General features: G+C 35.4%; 1 pseudogene; it reads left to right on the top strand.

Annotated features, from left to right (window-relative positions):
• The first annotated feature begins 385 nt into the window (after positions 1 to 385).
• On the top strand, positions 386 to 1,444 carry LOC113054841 (trace amine-associated receptor 13c-like; annotated as a pseudogene).
• Positions 1,445 to 8,498: the final 7,054 nt, after the last annotated feature.

The following is an 8,498-nucleotide window of genomic DNA, read 5'->3' as shown; positions in this document are numbered from 1 at the left end:
AAACGACTACTGGTCAACCAGAAAAATGTTTAGCTGAGGGCAGCTTTAATGAAAAGTTAATATATATATATATATATATATATATATATATATATATATATATATATTTATTTATTTATATATATATATATATATTTATGGTGTATTATGAAACTGCGGTTGCTCAAATTAAACTATTCAGGGCCACTACATTCTAGATAATTAATGGCATTTGTTTTTTTTGTTTTTTTTTTTACAAAAATATAAATTTATTACAAAAAATATAGCAGGTATACTGTGGTCCTAAATGATCACATCAAGGTTGAAATTGTTGGATGTTATGTCATTATGCAGCATCAGAATGGGCGGTAGATGGGTTGGTCAGTTTGATCCAGACACTGTATAAATGAAAAGACAGTAAGGAGAGCAGAACAAACTGCAAACAGGAGAAGACTCACACATGGCCTATGAGACCGAGGATCATGAGATTCAATACTGCTTTCCTGCCATCAACTCATCATGTATCAAGGGAAAACGCTCCAGACATGAATACAATATAATGTATGTGTTTGTATCAGTACTGTCAGCATGGACTATGTTTCTGAACCTGCTAGTGATCATCTCCATCTCTCACTTCAAGAAGCTTCACACTCCAACCAACCTGCTCATTCTCTCTCTGGCTGTGGCTGACATGCTTGTCGGGCTTGTGATGCCCATAGAGGCCACGAGGCTGATTGAGATGTGTTGGTACTTTGGAGACACTTTTTGTGGACTCTATTCTATATTTATGTGTATGCTTCTCACAGCATCTCTTAGTAATTTAGTTTTAATTGCTGTTGATCGTTATGTGGCTGTTTGTCACCCTTTACTGTACCTACAGAAAATAACCATTACTAAAACATTAATAAGCATCTGTCTGAGCTGGGTTTGTATCTCAGCTTATAACAGTGCCTTTATAATTACTAACGGTTATTTTGAAATGTTACACAAAACAAACATGTGTTATGGAGAGTGTTCTGTTTTGGTCGGTTTTGCTTGGAGAGTCACTGATCTGATCATGTCTTTTATTTTTCCTTGTATCCTGATCATATCTTTATATTTGAGAATTTTCTATGTTGTACATCAGCAAGTGAAAGTTATAAACACTCTGATGAAGGGTGGCAAATGCATAAATGAAGGATCAGTGAGGAGGAAATCTGAGAGCAAAGCTGCTCTGACATTAGGAATCATTGTCACAGTTTATCTGCTTTGTTGGATTCCGTACTATATCTGTTTCATATCAGCAGTTTCTTCCACAACCGTAAATGTTTTGACATGGGTCTTGTTTATTAACTCAGGTCTGAATCCTATGGTCTATGCTTTATTTTATCCCTGGTTTAAAAAGACAGTTAAACTCATCTTAACTCTGAAAATATTTCAGGCAGCATCCTCTATGGTCAATATTTTTACAGAACATCAATTATAAGTAAACTGATAAAGCCATCATTCTGCAAACAATTTCACAAATACTGCAATTAGCATAAAGCCATAAAGGTAGATAATTATAATAGTTATAATTTACACTACATGTATTTTAATTTTATTTAATTTGTTTCATTGAGCATCATTTTATAATTATACTCTCTTTAAATACAGGTTTCATCTGAATTTAAAAATTCACATAGTAAGTTTAAGTGACAAAATGTTCAGTTGTGTTGCAGTAGCTTATTAAGAAAGTTGAGCAAGAATTATCAATCTTGTATCAGTCATGCTGAACCTGTGTTGATATAAATTAAAAAACACAATGACAAAAAGAGAACAGTCATATAGAACTATGTGTAAGGGTCAAATGTATTATCATGGTGGTTCATCACAAAGAGAATAATTAAAATGGCTTACAGCACACTTCAGACTCATCCAAAAGGCATTTAAAGGTTTTAGCTACACACAAAGGTAAAGCTTAACAATAACAATATTAAATATGTATTTTACTTTTCAAGTAAGTTATGTTTATTGAAGCAATGCTTATTGTTTCAAATGAACTAATGTGACTAAATTAATACTGTAACTGCTGAACATCACCTCATGTAGGCCGATTGTTTTATGATCCAAACAAAAGGCAAAAATTATGCAAACCATAATTATTTAGTTAATTCTTAAGCTCACACACTTATCATTTTATTTATTATTTAAATGGTGTACACCACTTTTGAATTATTTTAGTGAATTGATTAATTTATATATTAAATTATTAAATAATCTTAAATCACTGACTCTGCAGTAGAAAGCAGCAGCTGTTGCATTAGTCTGTTGTGTGTGTTTGCCTGTGTTTGTTTTGCACCATAATTTTATGTGAAATTTTTGTACAGTTATCTTGGCCAGGACTCACTGAAAGAAGAGATTTCTGTTATTTCAATGGGACTTCCCTGGAATAAAAATGATGCACTTGAGTATTCTCTGCATGATGGAAAGGTGTAACACCCTCAGGTGCACGTTTCATACATGATTTATCTAATGTTCTGAGTAGTGTGTGGTAGTCAGTCACCGCACCGGTGTGGATATTTCTTTGCATTTAGAGATTCTAGCCTACATTTTGGAATTTTCATTGGATAATGTCATCTGAACAAGAAAAAATAGGTAATAAGTCTGCCACATTTGTTCTGAACAACTGAGGAAAACAGCATTAAAATAAGTTACACTACAATGGTAATTAAATCTAACATAATTAACAATCATTTAGCTCATTTCATGTCAAATCATGCAAATTATTATTATTGTTATACTTTATTCTCAAATGATTAATGTTAACAACATTGCTGATAGTGTGAAAATATCTTGAAAATCTTGAAAATACAAATCTTTTCGAGTGAAGTCAAGAATGATTGGTGCATAAAGATAACGGTAGAGCATAAAAATACATATAGATACAGATTAAATATAAAATACAACTACACAAATAAGGACATTAAATTTTTTTTAAGTTAAAGCAGCACAAGGCACATGGCAGAGTGGAAACAATTGAAGTAAACAAACAGTGCAGATAAATTGATTGTAGTTCAAAAGATCTTATTGAGTCTGATTAAGTTGACAAAAAGCTAAGAGTTCTTTATTTAAACTGACTGAAGAGGTAGTTGAATGAGGTAGTGAGCAGACCAGTGCTGCACAAATTGTCTGGTGCAGGTCACAGTTTTTTTTTTTAAATTTAATTCAATTAAATGTGAACTCCTACCAGGGGCGATTCTAAGATTTAGATTTTAGGGGGGCTCAGCCCCCAATAAGGGTATGATTAAAAAATATTATTTTACTATTAGGGTAGGGTTGTATACTACTAACCTTATTGCAATCCACTATTCCATTGTATTCCCTGTATTTCATATATGGGAGTAGGAGTACTGACTGAGCCATATATAACACTGTAAAAAAAACTAATACAGTTTTTTAGATGTGACCAGTCACTGGAAAATTTTGAATTGGGAATGTAGATTTTTACAATAAAGACTTCCTGATTCAGTATTAGGACATTCATGTTTATCCTTTGATGATACCACTGCTTTTTCTTATGAAATGTACGTGGAAATTGGCAGAAAATTAAAACAACATATGGGTTCAATGACTGCAATGAATCTTGGGAACACAGTGGTATTGTGTGTGTGTGTGTGAGGCTGTCTGAACAAATCTTCTTTTGTTCATTTGCAGACCTACTCCCGCACGACAAAAGAAAAAGTTGTATATCCATCTACAACGAAATATAAATTATTATATTTTATTATTATTATTATTATTATTATATTATTAATTTTTAGCTTTTTAGCCTTTATATTCAACAATACGGTTGGTTATACATCAAGTCAGCCCCTGAAAATTTATTTCATTTCAAATCATTTAACTAGCCAGCTAATTTTCATTAAGAATATAGACAAAACATGTATTAATGTAATTGTCTATTGATAATATGTTTAATCTGTTCTATATTTATTTATATTTATTAAAAATAATATCATTATCAATTTGCCACTTCTATAAATCAATTACTTAAAAAAAAAAAAAAATCACAGATCCCTTTACTCTTACTCTAATATATGTATCATGGTACACTAATGATTAATTATTACTTAATACAAAATTATGTTTAATAATAGAAAACAAAATAACTCCACATGATGTTTCTCTCTCTGTGCCATTTAGTACTTTCAGACAATGATGTGTGTCGTTAATAATTTATTTTGCATGGCTGCATAATGTAATGCCGAAATACACAATAATATGTTTTCAATTTCAAAAAGTAAATTAAAATAAATCATGATCGTTTTCTAAAGTATGTTTTCATGGGTGTTAATCGCTTCATTTTTGTTGGAAGAAAAAACATCTCTCACACTGTGATAAAGGCTGAAAGTGAACGCAGCGAAGACGTACTGGTATTGGATGCGAGAACACACACACCACACGCACACACGCACGCACACACACACCTTGTACTCTCTGATGTTCGCTCTGCTCGGCGCCCCTGTGGATTGAAAAACGCGCTGAATCCATGCAGACTCAGATAAGGGGAGGAGCCGGAACTTGATGCAGCTTGCCACCGTCTCAAATGAGTTTTTAAAGGGGACTGAAGCGATCACTAATTAATTAATCAAATAATTTTTTAGGGGGGCTGGGCATAAGTTTAGGGCTGAAGCCCCCCTAAAAAGGGCCTAGCGACGCCCCTGACTCCTACCAGTACCACTAAAATAAGAAAATATTATAATAAGCTTACCATTGTGAATCGGGCTAAAGTAAGGCGGTATACTGTAAAAAAAAAACTTTGCCGTTAAAAAACAGTAATTTACTGGGACCAGGGGTGACAGTTAATTTACAGCTTTCAGCCATGAATTTACAACTCTGTTTTTTTACAGTGTTTTACTTTAATTCTACCATGCAAATTAACTCCACTCCCACTGCTTCAAACAGTTCATTTTAAAAACCAGCATTCTTAGTAATGTGAACTTATTTCATGTAAGTCCAATTAAAATGATTATTTCTTAATATAAAACTGCAAACACTTAATGAGCTGGCTCCCTATCAAACATTGTATAGAGTTTAAAATATTGCTTATTACTTATAAAACCCTGAATGGTTTAGCACCTCAGTATTTGAATGAGCTCCTGTTACATAATAATTCTCTACATATGCTGCACTCTCAAAACTCAATTTGAGAATACCTAGAATATCAAAATCAACTGCAAGCGGCAGATCCTTTTCCTATTTGGTGCCTAAACTCTGGAATAAACTAACATTGTTCGGGAGGCAGACACACTCTTGCAGTTTAAATCTATATTAAAGACCGTTCTCTTTAACCTGTCTTACACATAACAATCTGATATGCTTCTAATATCCAAATCCGTTAAAGGATTTTTACATATATGGACCAGATGGTGGATCGGCACCTAGAAAGGACCTCTACAACCCTGAAAGACAGCGGAGATCAGGAGATCTAGAGCCCCAGATACAGATCCCCTGTAAAGACCATTTTCTCAGACGACCACCAGGACAAGACAAATCTTCTGCACAATCTGACTTTGCTGCAGCCTGGAATTCAACTGCTGGTTTCATCTGGTCAGAGGAGAACTGGTCCCCCAACTGAGCCTGGTTTCTCCCAAGGTTTTTTTCTCTTCACTCTGTCATCGATGGAGTTTTGGTTCCTTGCCGCTGTCACCTCTGGCTTGCTTAGTTGGGGTCACTTCATCTACAGCGATATCGTTGACTTGATTGCAAATGAATGCACAGATACTATGAAACTGAACAGAGATGACATCACTGAATTCAATGATGAACTGCCTTTAACTGTCATTTTGGTGTGATAGTGCCTTTTTGCATGTGAATATAAAGACCAGAGATATGGCTATTGACTTTAGATCTAGTCATTCCTCATCAGCTCAGCCAACTATAGTTAAAGGTCAGACAATGGAAAGGACTTATAAGTACGGGTACTTATAAGTATCCTCGGCTTATTATTGACAACAAACTGCGTTTTGATTCTCATGCCAAAGCACTATGCAAAAAAGGCCAGCAAAGATTGCACTGTCTTCGGAGGCTTTCTACTTTTAATATTAGTAGGTCTCTTATGACCTTGTATTACAGATCTTATATTGAATCTGTACTTTGTTTCTCTATGTGTTGTTGGTATGGTAATCTAAATGTGAAGCATCGGAACTCATTGAATGGCATTGTTAACCAAGGAAGTAATATTATTTGTTTTAAGCAGACTAGGTTATCAGATATTTTTGAGCAGTTTGTCTTACAGAAAGCCAAAACTATTCTTGGAGATTCGTACTCATCAGGTGTTTCATGAGTTTAAAATGCTTCCTTCTGGGTTACGTTGTAGTATGCCTAAACTTAAGAGTAACCGGTATGGATTTTCTTTTATTCCTAACGCTGTTAGACTCTTAAACCTGTGAGAGTGTTGTTTGTATGTTTATTAATTGTTTTCAGTATGATGGTTGTGTGTTGTTTACAGATTTTATGCTGCATCAAAAATTGCCACTTGGGCTTACAATAAACTTGAACCTTGAACTTTGAACCTTGAGGACAACAGGAAAATAAATCTTTGAAGGACTTCCACATTTACGCTCCATTTCCAAACAGTTTTAATGACAAATAAATGTATACTCTGAAAGCTCCAGGAGACGTGTGATTATATTATTGGATGCTCGAAATTGAAGAGAAGAATGCAAATTCTAAACAGCTTATTGTACAGGTAAGTTAATCACTGTTCTAATCTAATGCACTGCTGCACTGTAACACATACACATAGGCTACAGACAGTAGCTCATAGTTACACGCTGATTTTGTGTGCAATCGTATATTTCTTAACTAATCCCACAGCATCACTAATACTAGAGAGACATTGCCATGCAAATCACATGCAATCACTCTCACTAATGCATTCATATTAATGTTATCTTTACTGTGCTACGTTATCTTTCTGATTTAGAATGAGCAGAAATCTGTGATGAATAAAATCACCCAAAGGCAAAATAACTGATAAAATGAGCTGTTATAGGAGCATTCACCATGTGGGCAGCGCTGTGTCATATGCCATAGCAGTGCAAAAGATTTTTTTTTTTTTTGTTCATTAAAGACGTCATCAGCAACTAGTCGACTTCGACTCGTCTTTCATCACATGAATGTAAGGATATGCATGGGAGACAAAGGTAGGTGAAATCAGTACAGTGTTTATTAGATATTCAAGTGCTTGGTGAATACTTCGTGTTTTCAAGTGCTCTGTGAATACTTTGTGTCTTCAAGTGCAGGCAGTACGATGAACACAGGGGACTGGATCGTAGACAAGTGAGTACATTTGATTCAGGAGTGTCACAGCCACAGTCACAGATCGCTCGTATTTGTTCTCTTCCTTTACAGAGGTCGAAGTTAATACCAGCTGGGGATATACACAGGAGACTACAGAGACCACTGGATCACAGGTAACGATGTGTTCTGGGGTCCTGGGGCCAGCAGAACAAGGACACAGGTTAGTGTTACAAAAGGATGAGTATATGTTACGGCTGGTTGGCAGTGAAGTGTCAGGAGCTCAGGAGACCAGTGAGTAAGGTCTGTTCCTGTTGGAAGCTTGACGTAGAACTGAAGTTGGGGTGAGTGTTTTATAGTGCTCTGATTGGATCATTGATTCGAAGCAGGTGTGGCTGGTTAGAACTCAGGGGACCGTGAGCATTGTGGATTGGCTGAAACCGGGCTTGCATGATCCCTGACACTAACCCCCAGGAGAACATCCTGCGGTGGTAAGGAAGATGGGCTGAATAAGCTTTGTTTTTGGTGAGGGAGGAAACCATCTTGGTGGTGGAGGGGAGGGTGGTGGTGAGTGAAACTTTTAGAATTTTTAGAATTGCATGGAAAAACAGTATGTCCAGCTATAGACAGGCTCTAAAAACTGCTAGGGCAGAGCATATCCACAAACTCATAGAAAATAACCAAAACAATCCAAGGTTTTTATTTAGAACAGTGGCTAAATTAAGAAATTACCAGATGCCACCTGATTCAAAAAGTGGCGAATGTAGATTGTACAGCGTCTAACACTTCAGTTTCATCCATCGCACCCAAAGACAAAATGCAGTGCTTTACAACTATAGGACAGGGAGAGCTAAATAAACTTATCACTGTATCTAAACAAACAACATGTTTATTAGATCCTGTACCCACTAAATTACTGCAAGAGTTGTTACCTGTAGCCGAAGAGCCACTTCTCAATATCATTAACTCGTCGTTATCTTTAGGTCACATCCCAAAAACATTCAAGCTGGCAGTTATTAAGCCTCTAATTAAGAAACCAAAATTAGATCCTAGTGAACTGGCAAATTATAGGCCTATTTCAAATCTTCCATTTATGTCTAAAATTCTAGAAAAAGTTATGTCTGCTCAATTGTGCTCATTCCTGAAAAAAAAAAAAAAAGATCTGTATGAAGAATTTCAGTCTGGTTTCAGGCGCCATCATAGCACAGAAACTGCACTTGTTAAAATTACAAATGACCTGCTTCTTGCATCGGATC

Source organism: Carassius auratus, chromosome 35, assembly GCF_003368295.1.
Source record: "Carassius auratus strain Wakin chromosome 35, ASM336829v1, whole genome shotgun sequence".
NCBI lineage: Eukaryota > Metazoa > Chordata > Actinopteri > Cypriniformes > Cyprinidae > Carassius > Carassius auratus.
This window is presented reverse-complemented; position numbering and strand designations above follow the sequence as displayed.